Source organism: Scomber scombrus, chromosome 4 (assembly GCF_963691925.1).
Source record: "Scomber scombrus chromosome 4, fScoSco1.1, whole genome shotgun sequence".
Classification (NCBI taxonomy): Eukaryota; Metazoa; Chordata; class Actinopteri; order Scombriformes; family Scombridae; genus Scomber; species Scomber scombrus.
Window position 1 is genome coordinate 29,713,309 of NC_084973.1, and position 13,097 is coordinate 29,726,405.

A 13,097-nucleotide genomic window follows, 5' to 3' on the forward strand; every position below is an offset into this window, starting at 1 on the left:
TGTGACACTCGCTGCTTACCAAGTAGGTGGAGTGAGTTGTAATCCTGCATTCGCCTGCAGGATCATCGCCTCTCCTTTTTTTTTTTTTTTTTTTTTTGTTGATTTTCCAGCTCCTGCCTTCTGCTGAGTCGTATGACATGTGTTTGCCCCAGTTTGTGGTCCCGGCCCTGCTGAGCTCCCGACTACCAATTCTCTCCAAACAACAACGCTGTCTGCTTCAGTGGCTCGCTCTGTTTCACTGAGAGAGGCCCCCCCCCCCCTCCCGGTGCAGCCAGTGTTAGAACAGTCAGCATTGTTCAGAGATAAATGCTGGCTTTGATCGGAGTCAAGGTTACATTAAAGTGCAGCAGATAGTTTGTGCAATTTCAGCTTCAAATACTGCTGAAAGGGTTTCTTTTTATATGGTTTATTGTGTTGTTTCTGTGGGTCTAGACCAGGGGTGTCAAACATGTGGCATGTGGGCCAAAACCGGCCTGCCAAGGGGTCCAATCCGGCCCACTTTCCTTCCTGTCCTCCTTCCTTCTTTCCTTCATTCTCTCCTGTATTTTTTTCCTTCCTTCCATCTTTCCTTACTTCCTTCTGTCTTTCGTTCATGTCTTCTTTTACTTCATTCCTTCCTTCCTTCCTCCCTTCCTTCCTTCCTTCCTTCCTTCCTTCCTTCCCTCTTTTCTTCATTTCTTATTTTTTCCATCCATGTCTTTCTTCCCTTTCTTCCATCTTTTCTTCCCGTCTTCTTTTCCTTCATTCTTGACTTCTCTTCCTTCCTTACATCTGTCTTTCTTCCCTTTCTTCTATCTTTCCCTCCTGTCTTGTTTTTTTCCCTTCCTTCCTTCCTTCCTTCCTTCCTTCCTTCCTTCCTTCCTTCCTTCCTTCCTTCCTTCCTTCCTTCCTTCCTTCCTTCCTTCCTTCCTTCCTTCCTTCCTTCCTTCTTTTCTTCATTTCTTCTTTTTTCCATCCATCTGTCTTTCTTCCCTTTCTTCTATCTTTCCCTCCTGTCTTGTTTTTCCCCCTTCTTTTCCTTCCTTCCTTCCTTCCTTCCTTCCTTCCTTCCTTCCTTCCTTCCTTCCTTCCTTCCTTCCTTCCTTCCTTCCTTCCTTCCCTCTTTTCTTCATTTCTTCTTTTTTCCATCCATCTGTCTTTCTTCCCTTTCTTCTATCTTTTCTTCCCGTCTTCTTTTCCTTCATTCTTGACTTCTCTTCCTTCCTTACATCTGTCTTTCTTCCCTTTCTTCTATCTTTCCCTCCTGTCTTGTTTTTTTCCCTTCCTTCCTTCCTTCCTTCCTTCCTTCCTTCCTTCCTTCCTTCCTTCCTTCCTTCCTTCCTTCCTTCCTTCCATCTTTTTAATAATCCGGCCCACATCAGATCATATCTGGCTGTATGTGGCCCTTGAATGAAGATTAGTTTGACACTGTTAAAATCCCATTCAAGGAGAGCTCACATCTTATGACTGTGTTTCTTAAAAATCCAGTTGTTAGGGCGGAAACTAGGCGACGTATGATGAACAGATAATCATACTTGGGTTGCACATCACAGGATTTTTTTTTTTTACATGACTCGTTGATTACATAATATCAGGACTATGGAGATTAACAATGCTAAGCTTTAATGTAAGCTGAGGAGATACGATTAAATGTTTTTGTTTATACTTTTTTTTACTGTCATCATATCATTTTATGCATCTAACGCATTTAGTGCAAGCTGCCTTACATCGACTTATCGTACAATAATGTAATTCTCAACATCATCATGTCTATATATCGTAGGGCTGGGCAATTAATCGAAAAATAATCAAAACCGACATTTAGAAACTCTAATCGACTTAATCTTGCTCGTGTCAATTAATCGTGGTGTTCACTGTTGCCATGACAGCAAAGGTTGCATATCTTTAAGGATCATTTTAACCCAAACCATGATCTTAACATAGTTCTAATTAAGTAAACTAGACAGTAACCACAGCGTCACACCTTAAAACATCATTATTTTCACTCCCTAAAGATCCTCATGTGTGAGGGCAGCAGTGTAAAATACAAAACAAAAGAAACTGTGAAAATACATAATTGTTCATCAAGGGTGGAGATAATCGTTCATTAATCGTAATCGAGGTTAAAAGTTCAATTAATCGTGATTTAGATTTTTGCTATAATCGCCCAGCCCTAATATATCGTCTTATCTTATGATACGTGTTTTTTTTTTTTACCTCAGTATTGCCGCACTTCACATTAGCAGCTAAGAGGCTATACATGTCACATTGGCTAAGTGAATAGTGTCCTCCATTCCTCACTGTGCTCGTCCTGAGTGGAGACTGAAGAAGAATTAAAGGTAAATAACTCTATTCCCCAACCATAATGGCAGTCTGTTTTTTTACAGAAGTCTCAAATCCCATCCCCTATTATTATTCTTATTATACTATCATTATATCAGTGGTATAAAATGATCTTCGAATGACAATAATATCGTTTATCGCGATTATTTCTGAGGCAATATATCGTCCAATAAAAGTAGTTGTCATGACAACAAGTGATAATAACATAATAATAATAATACCATATGATAATAATTTGACCACTTGGATCATCTTTTTTTCAAATAGTGTCAGATCCCTCCTCAGTTTATAAGTTAGGTACTCCATCTGATATATTTGTGTCTCTATTTATTTCTCCATATTATGTTTTTTTGAAGCCAGTTTCTCATTATCGCCTCGCCTCTTCTTGCTGTTTTCCTTCCCATCACGCTGTCACCCCTTTTTAAGGTCAGGATTAAAATACATCCTCGGCTCCACTCTGTACCTTCTTTCCCAGCCATTGATGTTTATTGTTTGTAAAGTCATTCATCGGCTGTGGCGTCACTGCTCGTCCCCACAAAATCAAAACAGTTAGAATTGAACGACTTCCAGACTGAACCGGGACAGAAAATAATCCCGTCATTGAACTTCTCACATTACAGGACGGACTCAGGTTTTTTTTTTATAAGATTATAAAGCGATTGGAAAATGAGTCTGGGTTTTGTCTGGGACTTAAAATTGGGGTCAAAAGTCCTCCGGTGTACTCTCGGCTGTAACTCGGCTTGTTAACTTTCATTACAGTTTTACAACAAACCTTCCAGTTTCAGTTTCAGCCTGCTGTCTTTACTGCAGTTGAACAGTTTCTGGATCAATATAACGAGGTGTTATTACTTACAAAAGTCTCAGTTTTACCTCCAAATCAGCTGATTTAAATAATCTTAGCTTGTGTGAACCCTATGATATCATCTTCTGTTGGATTTTGTTTTAGCAGTGTTGATTTTAGTGTGAATTTAACAACATAAATGGGTCAATGATGTGATGCCATCCAGTGTCAATTGGTGTAACCATTATTATTTTCATAAAAATCTAGTTATATGCAGGAAAATAAATGTAAACTAAAGTGTGGAATAAATATAATCCACTTTTAGCAATGCAATATGTTTTTTTTAACAATGTTTTACATTATTTGCCAAAACTTATTTAGAAAAAATGGTTGTTTTTAAGATATGTTCTGCTCAATATTGACAAAATGCTTTAAAATTTAAATTAAGGAATACTCCCAACATTTTTCTTTTTATTTGATGTTTTTAAAAGAAGTCATTATTAGTATAAGTCCACTTAAATACACTGTAGGTGGATAAAATATGTAATATTTATCATTCTTTTGTGGTTACACCATTTGACATTTTCAGGAGCATTCAGTCTTACTTTTGGTTAGAAATGGTGCAAATGTCATTTCAAATGATATAAAACCAACAAAAATACAAAATGTGCATTTAAACAAACCTGAAGCTGCTTTTAAGACAGTTTTTTAAACATATTTTGGAATTGCTCATCTTGCCAACCCTTATTTGTGTATGTAAAAATATCCTCTGATCTTAGCGAAGCCGCTCTTTATTTCAGTGGAAGTTGGAAAACAACAGTAAAAACTTGATCCAAGCTTTGAGTTGTTTTTTGGCCGGTATAACTTGTGATTTTGTTTTTTCGGGGTTATTTTTGTTGCATTTAAATGAGCTGACAAGCATTAAAAATGTATCAGTTATTTTCCATATGAGAGAGAACGAGAGAGGGAGATCTTGTCAGTTCTGCCCTTTTTAAACCTCCGCTGGACGGACTTCAGAATCAGGATCTATTTTTAAACATTTCAGCAGGTTTCAGTGAGATGCGTCCACTGGGAGGAAGCATCTTTTTTTTTGTGCCTCTGCTGCTGCTTTCTGTCATTCATGTCTGCCTCTTTTTTTTTTTTTTTTTGAGGCTGTGAAACTTTAAACAATGACTCAGGATTCAGGAACCTGGCGGCCTCAGCAGCTGGATAATTATAAACCGGCCACTGCTCGGCCGCTTCTGCTTTTTTTTTTGTGTGTGTTTGTTTTTTCAATATCTGACACACATCAGGATTTTTCTCTTTGTCTTCTTGGCGGGCTCGTCTGTGGCTCGGCCTGAGTTAACATTGAAGTATTTCTGCTGATGCTGCAATCTTTGAACTTACACTTTCATGAGCTTAATGATGATACAGCATGCTAATGATTAATAATTTGGTTGGTTTAGGCTCCATAGACTGTCTTTCGTCTGGTATTATCAGCCAGATTAAATCTATCGCCACACTTTTACTGGAAGCTGAATTATTGTTGTAAAGCAGAGTGAAAACCGAGGCTGCTATTAGACACGTTAGTAATAATCACAAGCAGAAAAGCAGCTGTCATAGAGCCACATGTTCACTCTTTTTCACTACAGTCATTTCCTGTCCTGATTATAACAGACTGCTGTGTCTTAATATGTGAGATGCAGTCATGAACCAGCACTTGTTTACTTTCTAGATCCCAGTTCTGTGGAAAAACTGGTTCTGTGGAAAAAAAACCCTTTAAAGTCAGCTCATACTGCAAGGGCTGCGTTTTGTTTTTCCTTAACCCTTTCATACTGTTTAGGGTCAAATTTCACCCATTTCTTACATTTGAGAGCTGTAAAGACACCCTATACACATTTCTACTAGCTGGACTTTTCCTAATGTGACTCACAGTGTACAAAAATGGAAATAAAATGCATCATTTAAAAAAATATGTGTGCAGCTAATACACATTTTTCTATATGAAAATGTACAAATTTGACCTGAAAATTAAAAAAATCAGCATTCAAACATGTTTTTATCTTAATTATATTCTATAAAATCTTCTCCTGGACCATAAAATAGTGATTGTGAATGTGAACAGAAGGATTAATCAAACATTTATTAATGACTGATGGGGCATTAATGAATGGGAATTGCTGTAGAGACTAATTATGAGTCAGAATATGAACAATATGTAAAGGGTTAATTATTAGGTTTGTCTCATTGGTTCATATTAAAAGTCACAAATCAAAACAAAAAGCTTTTTTAATAACGTGATCAGTCCTTGATCTTTTTGTTCTAGTTTTTGACATTATGCCATCTAGTCAAATGAGTTGAAATGTCAGTATAAAGTATTTCTAAACCGTGTAGTTAATCAGATGTCGGCCTTGTAACTTCCAGTTGTGTGAAATAGTTGATGTTCTGTAAGTACTTCCTCTTAGAAAGGGAGCGAAAAAGAAGCACAAGTGTGTGAAGAGTCAGTTTATATAGAGAGAGAGAAAGAGAAGTTGGGGTTTTTCCTTTGGTTTAAAACACTTGAACACACCTGCTGCTTTAATGAACATGCACTGAATTATTAACCTTCAGTTTTTTTAGTTATTTTATGATGTAGCTGCAACTGATGATTATTTTCATGTAGGTTATTTTACACAATTAATCAATGAGTTGTTTTGTATATAAATGTCTGAAAATGGTGAAAAATCTCAGTCATGGTTTACCAAAGTGCAATATAATAGATATTCAGTTTACTGTCTAAGAAGACTAAAAGAAACTAGAAACTATTCACATTGATGAAGCGTTTTTTTTACCCTTGCATACTGTTCAGCGTCAAATTTGACCCATTTTTTTACATTTGAGAGTTGTAAAGACACCATATACACATTTCTTTAAGGTGGACTTTTCCTAATGTGACACATGGTGTACAAAAATGTAAATAAAATGCACCTTTTTAACATTTTTGTGCAGCTAATACACATGTTTGTGCATGAAAATGTACAAAATGTACCTTTTTTTTAATGATAAAAATGGAAAAATCTGCGTTTAAACATGTTATATTCATCCTATATCCTATAAAATGTTCTCCTGGGCATAAAATAGTGATTGTAAATGTCTTTCCCCCCCAAAAAATACATTGAAATTTATGGTGTAGAGACTACTTATGAGTCAGAATATGAACAGTATGTAAGGGTTAAAAAATTACACCAAACAATCACTTATTACAGTAGTTGGTGATTAATTTAATAGTTGAAATCTAATCGCTGCAGCTCCATATTTTCACATATATTCTTTCAAATTCTTGCCTTTATTCTTCTTACATGCATTTATTTGTAATTATATGTCAATATTAGTAATCTTCTGTACTGCTTTGGCTATATAGATTTCCTGATCTGTCATTTTTATGTTATTTTCTGTCATATTTCTTTTCCAATTCATTTCCAAAATCAGGGATCTTAATATATGTTGTACGTTAGTAAGAGTTCGGTTCACAGCAGCTTTTCAGCCTTTCACCGAGAAACCTTCCCTCCGCTCCCCCGAATCTCTCTCGTCACATGCTCACCAAACTTTATCAGTCGGTCTGCAGCCAGGCGGCGTTAACGTTGTTGTTTTTTGTGGAGGTGTGCAGGACGAGCCTCTCTAAACACCTTATCTCAGACAGGCAGAGCCGCTGGTTAGTAAAAAGCTAAATTGTGGAGGAAGAAATCGCTGCCAACACAGGCTGTGTTGTAAATGTCAAACCAAAAAAAAAAAGAGCCTTTTCAGGTCTCGTTTGCCTCGTTTGATCTCCTCCCATCGTGTGGCTTTGGCTAAAGAAACTGCTGCAGGTCTGTGGTCATTGCTTTTCGAATTTAGAAGAAAAAATACTCCAAAAAAGAAAAGCGTCAATGTGGAAGAAATGATGTAATCTAAAACAACATGAACCAAGTAGCGTTTGTAACTTCCTTTTTTATTTATTGCTTTTTTTGGGTGTCAGATTATTTCCGGTTGAGTGAAATTAAACAACCATAACGATCTCTACTTCCTAATTATATTAAAAACACTCCTTTTATTCCCTTAATTACTCCTTTATCTATTATTAGGCGCTAACACTGCAAGGTTAAAGGGTTCAGTCCAGGGGTGTCTAACTCATTTTACTTCAAGGGGCCACATACAGCCCAATAAAACCAATACAGACCAGTAAAACCACTTCATTATAACCTACAAATAATATATAATATATTTACTATATCTTTACTATAATAAAACATCTATTCACTGTGGAAAATGAGCAGTATCAACAATATTATGTCTGTTTTTGCAGATTGTTTTGCACAGAAGCTGCATTTTTTTTAGATTTTACATCACATATCATGTCCTATTTTACCTAAGACATGAAAATATAACATATCAATAGTTATTTAAATGTATTTTTATATTAAAAATGACAAGAACCTTAATCAAACCATGCAAAAGAAATCCTCATAACTACTTATAACAAACTATTTATAACAGAACAATCTTATTAAAATTATTAACAAACATGTGTAGCACCTTTACAAAAGTATAACATGACATTATATTTTCATTTTTGGGCATTTTGGGCCACTTTACGCTCTAAATTTCAGGGTTTAAGACATTTATGGTGAGAAATTGGAATTACTATCCAGTGGACCGTATTGGACCCTTTGGCGGTCAGGTTTTGGCTCACGTGCCTTATTTTTGACACTCTTGGTTTAATCCCTCAAGACTATAAAAAAAACATATGTACACACTCATTGAAAGTGATGAAAGTGCACCAAAAGGGCAGATGCAGTTTTCAGTGTGAGTTCATGCAGAGTTCAGCTGTGCTGTGTGGGCAGAATCCCCGCGGATCCTTAAAAAGCCGTAAAATGGCTTAAATTTAGTATAAAGGTCTAAAAATAACTGGTATTGTAGGAGTTAAGGCATTGTATTTTATTTGAGTTTAATTATATTTGTTCAGTTTATGTTATTTATCATTTTTATCATTATTTACTGATTATTTTACACATACCAACCAATCAACTTATTAATTAAAGCAAAAAATAATCAGCAGTTGGAACCATAATGAAAATAATCATTAGTTGCAGTCTTCAAAATGAGCTTATTTCAACCCACTACAACAGTAAAATCCTGCTTTTGCATTATTATATGTCTCATAATATATTATATATGGGTACAATAGTCATGTGTGACACTTTTCTGCATTGAGTACTAACTTGAAAAACTTGAAAAAAGGTCTTTAAAATCATTAAATACACTTATAAAATGTGCTGTGTGGGTTAAAGGAGCTACTAACGGCTGCAGTCTTCACTCAGTTTGTTTGTGATTCAGCCTCAAGCTGCAACATTCCTGTAAAATCTGAATAACACAAGCGAGCTTCCTTGCAGCTCTCCGTCTCTTTGTCATTACGTTGCTATTCACGTTCTCGCCGTCTTTTATGACAGTCCTTAAAGGAGGAACGAGAGAGAGAGAGAGAGAGAGAGAGGAGAAAGTAGATGGAGGTGATTGAGATGCTGGTCATGGCGAAGCAGACCTTGAATAAGAAAGGACTCAATAGAGGGCGAAGCCTTTGGGAACAAATCATAATCTCCTCCATTTAGCCCTTTACAGTCACAGCCAACACTGTACTGGATGTACGGAAGAATATAGATATAAAAATAAATAGCGTGTCGAATGGTGGCACCACAGGAAATGTCATAAAGTCACCAAATCATTGAGGTTTTCTTTTTCCTGTTGGAGCATGACTGTGTTCTGTTATATAATAATATAATAATCTTTATTTATAGAGCTCCTTTCATACAAGTGATGTAGCTTAAAGTGTTTAACAGAGAAAAATAATAATACAATACAATAAAACATCAGAAAATATATAAATAAAATGAGATATTTAGTAAAAATAAGTACATATTGTGTGTTTAAGCTCAGTAGGAAGTTAGGTTTGATGATAATTTTATGATAGTTTTATTATAATAAATGGAGGCGTGAATGGAGATGATTACATAATCTCAGCTCCTTGGAAAATGTGACGAGTTGGATCATATGAGGCTGATAAGAATTTTAATTATTGCAGCCAAAAGCATAGAAAAAAAACCCCATTGTGCTCATCCAAAGACAAAGAAAGAAAGCAGAAATGCGTCAGTGTCCAAAAAGTCCAAAAATATCTGCTCAATTATGTAAATCACATTGATTCTCAGCACTGAGAGATGCACGCTTAAGGTCTGCTTTCACTTGTGTGCTAATGTTTTATATTAAAAACAGAATAAAGGAAATTACATAATTGATTTGGGGCATGTGAACCCTTTCCAACAGAAGAGTTTTTGACACAGACACAATACAGAGCTCACTTTGTTGGATTGTTGTGTTCATGAAAACAGGAAATGCAGATCCTCAGTCCCATTATTCGAAATTATTTGTTTTTTGGCATCAAGTCAAGTCTGCAAACTAATTTAAAAATACCCTTAATATCTCCACAGCGCCCGGCATTTGTTATATCACAACAATAGAATCAGATTTATATACAGAGAACAGACGGAGGAGCTCGCCAAGAGTGAATTAGCCCGCTCAGAGGGGCTCTTAAACCCCCGAGGGTGTCTGGTTTGGATTCAGATTTGTCGAGTCTTCACATAAATGTGGGGAAAGAGATTCTCAGTCCTCAGTAGCTGCTGCTGAGGAGCCGCTGAGGAAGAGCTTCAGAGTAAAGGGCCTATAAGGATAACACTGTGAGCATCCACACTTATGAACGATGACTTCCTGTTAACAGTGGCGCCGAGCATACAATGCACACTCCAACTGTGGCTGCAGCTAATTAAAATGGATATTGATCAATTGTTACTGCTGTAAACCAGAAGACTTCACAGGCCGGTGCTGATTCAGTGTGATGATCAGAAGTATTTCAGACACTAGTTGCTGTGATGTTTCAGTATTTACAGACCAAACTGAGCCGACCGACAGCAGCAGACGTTGAAGCCATAGACTGTATATAAGAAATGGACGTAACATCCGTGACGTCACCCATTGGTTTGTGGACTGCTGCTTGGAAGCGAATAGTTTCGGATCTGGGCAGCGCCATCTTGAAAATTTCCGGTGCATGCCGGGTAAAATAAAAACACGGATTCTACTTATATGGGCATCAGGAGGAGCAAGAGGCGCCCTCCTGAACCTGTGAACCAATCAACCTGTCAATCACGACGTAGCCACGCCCTAATGCATACCCTGCTTTATCGTCACATATAAAATCAGGGAGGCCAAAATGTCCCAAACATCATACTGCATTGAAGAAGGCTTTAAACTAGCGATTGAGACCATAAACACATTTTGAAAACGTTTACTGAGGTTATAAATCAAGTGAGAAGTTGGTGAATTCTCCATTGACTTGTATGGAGACGGAAGTCCTTTTGACACCAAAACGGTCGCCCCCTGGTGGCCTTTTGATAGAATGCAGTTTTAAGTTACTTCCGCGTTGGCATCATTTCAGAGGACCAGAACTCCCTGCCTGGGCTGGATGCAGATTTTGTTGTGCTGTATGGTTCATGAGAAGGATTTTGATTGGCTGTCAGTGTTTCTATCGTTCATCAAATCGCTCTGAAAGTGACCCAACGATATCGTTCACCACTGTTTGTGTTGTTATAGTTGTAATGTGAATCGTTATAGTTCTAGTTCTTGGTGTGAACGGGCTTTTAAAGCTTTAAAAGCTGACTCACAGTGCAAAAAAATGGGCTTTTAATGGCAGGTGACAGGATAATATGTGGCACTGAATGAATATATAGCTCCTTATTGAAAAATATAGTAGGACAGTAACATATTTCTATGTGGTGATAGCTTTAAAATGAGCTGAAAAGTAGATTTTTAGTACATTTTAGCAACTGGATGTTGCTGAAGAGTCGATTTAAACACCTTGTTGTGTTTCTGTGGACAGAAATGAGGCATGTTGTTGATATTGCAGAAATCATTTATACCTATCCCGATATTGAGTCTGATACCTCGACTCTGATTATGTGACTCAATACTAGTGCTTCCTTTTCCGCCAGATTTGCAAAACTCACTGTGTTGGAGCACATTAGATTCATTTTTTGTTAGGTAACATGAGGTCAGAGCATTAAACGCTGAGTCAGCAGTCCCTCTCGAGTGAGTCGATGTAACTGACAGTGGAAACAAATAATTTAATAAGGATCCTCGATGAAGAAGGAGAAACTGTAATGTAGATCTTTTTCACATCATGGCTAATATGCCATCTGCTTTATACGGCCGTTATTATTAGAGCTGATAATTGATCCGGTGTTTATGGTTCAATTGCGCAAATCACAAGGTTGGTCGTTGAGTCTTCTTCTTCTGCTCCTATTAACATGTTGAAGTGTCCTTAGGTAAGACAGTGAATCCTATATTTCTCCTGATGGGTAGGTCGGCACCTTGCATGGTAGCTTGCTGCCATTGAGGTGTGATTGAGAGGAAAATTGTAAAGCACTTTGGATGAAAAGCGCTCTAATAATTCAACCGTTTACCGTGTCATTTTGAAGCTCGGGGTCTTCACATGTTGAAAGTGACACTTGATTCACCATCCAGTTCGTATAAAAATAAGATCTTTTTGAGCTGGGATTCAGGATATTATATGTTGCAGACAGGAGAGTCACTTCTGCAGAAAGCCTGATTATTGCATCTTATTTTTTTACTGTTGTCGATGTCTAAAAGTTGAGTGCACATTCTCCGCCGGTGCAGCAGAGTTTCTGGACTACATGTTAGACTGTCATGTCTTCTCACCGTCCGTGGAGGAAGTGAACTGTCAGAGCTTTTTAGCTGCGGATCACCTCTGTGTAGCTCTAACACGAGCTGGTGAACAGGTCAGGGACGAATCCTCTGTGTGTTCACATGTGAAGGAATAGTTTCAGCAAATGTTGAAATACAATAATATCATAAATCATATAAGGAGATTTTCTTTTAAAAAGTGGGACACAGCGAAGTGAAGCACAAGCTTTTATATACTGTTTTAGAGTCCAATGTTTAGAGCCAATGTGCTGCAACAATTATAGTATTAACTTTATTTGTTAAGCACCTTTCATACAAGCTCAAAGTGCTTTACAACAAAAGAAATGATATACACATTAAAAGGGACATAAAAGGAGCATAGAGCAAAAAAGAAAGAGGAAAGAAATTGATTAAAATTAATAGTTTTGAGTCATTTTTTAGGCTTTTTTTTTAGTTTGTTTAATGTGAATAATCTGGTTTATTTTATAGATTACTGTGAGTTAATTTAAGGATCATATAGGAGAGGCAAAAATAAGGTTTGGGCTTCAACCTTCAGCCTTTTTGGTCATTGACTGTTTATATTTTATTGTGTGAAATGGATTGATGTAAACATGCATGGTGATGTTTTGTCAGTAACATATTCACATAAGTTGTTTTTCAATTTGTGTGGCTTTTTATCCATTCATTCATCCATTCATTCATTTGTTCAGTACTTTCTGGTTTCTTTCTTCCTCTATGGTAGTAAACATAGAATATCTTGGGTAGTGAGCTATTGGTCGGGACACTTAAGGTTGTACCTCATGCTTTTGGAAACAGTGACCAACAATTTTAACCATTTTCTGACATGTTATAGACCAAAAAACTATCGATTAATCAAGAAAATAATCATTAGATGAATTAATGATGAGTATAAGCTAAAGTTGCAGCTCTGATGTAACAGAAACAAGCTGAAGAGTGATGATAATGTACGATGGAAAAGTGCCAGGAGGAGTTTTGTTCATCTTATGCACCAAAATAATGATTTCTTTCTTCTTTAAAAAAAATATAATGTCATGTGTTCCTTGAGGCTTAAAGACTTAAATAAATGAGAAATCCTTCCCTTGTGCCCTTGAGCAAGGTGCAGCGTGCCAGTGCTTTCAGTCCTCCTGAATAAAGAAAAAAGGCTCTTATTTGGAGATGGATGAGTAACTTTGCTGCACGGTCGATCTCTATGTTTTTATGTCAATGGATGTTTATCTGTGTGTTGCGTGTTGGC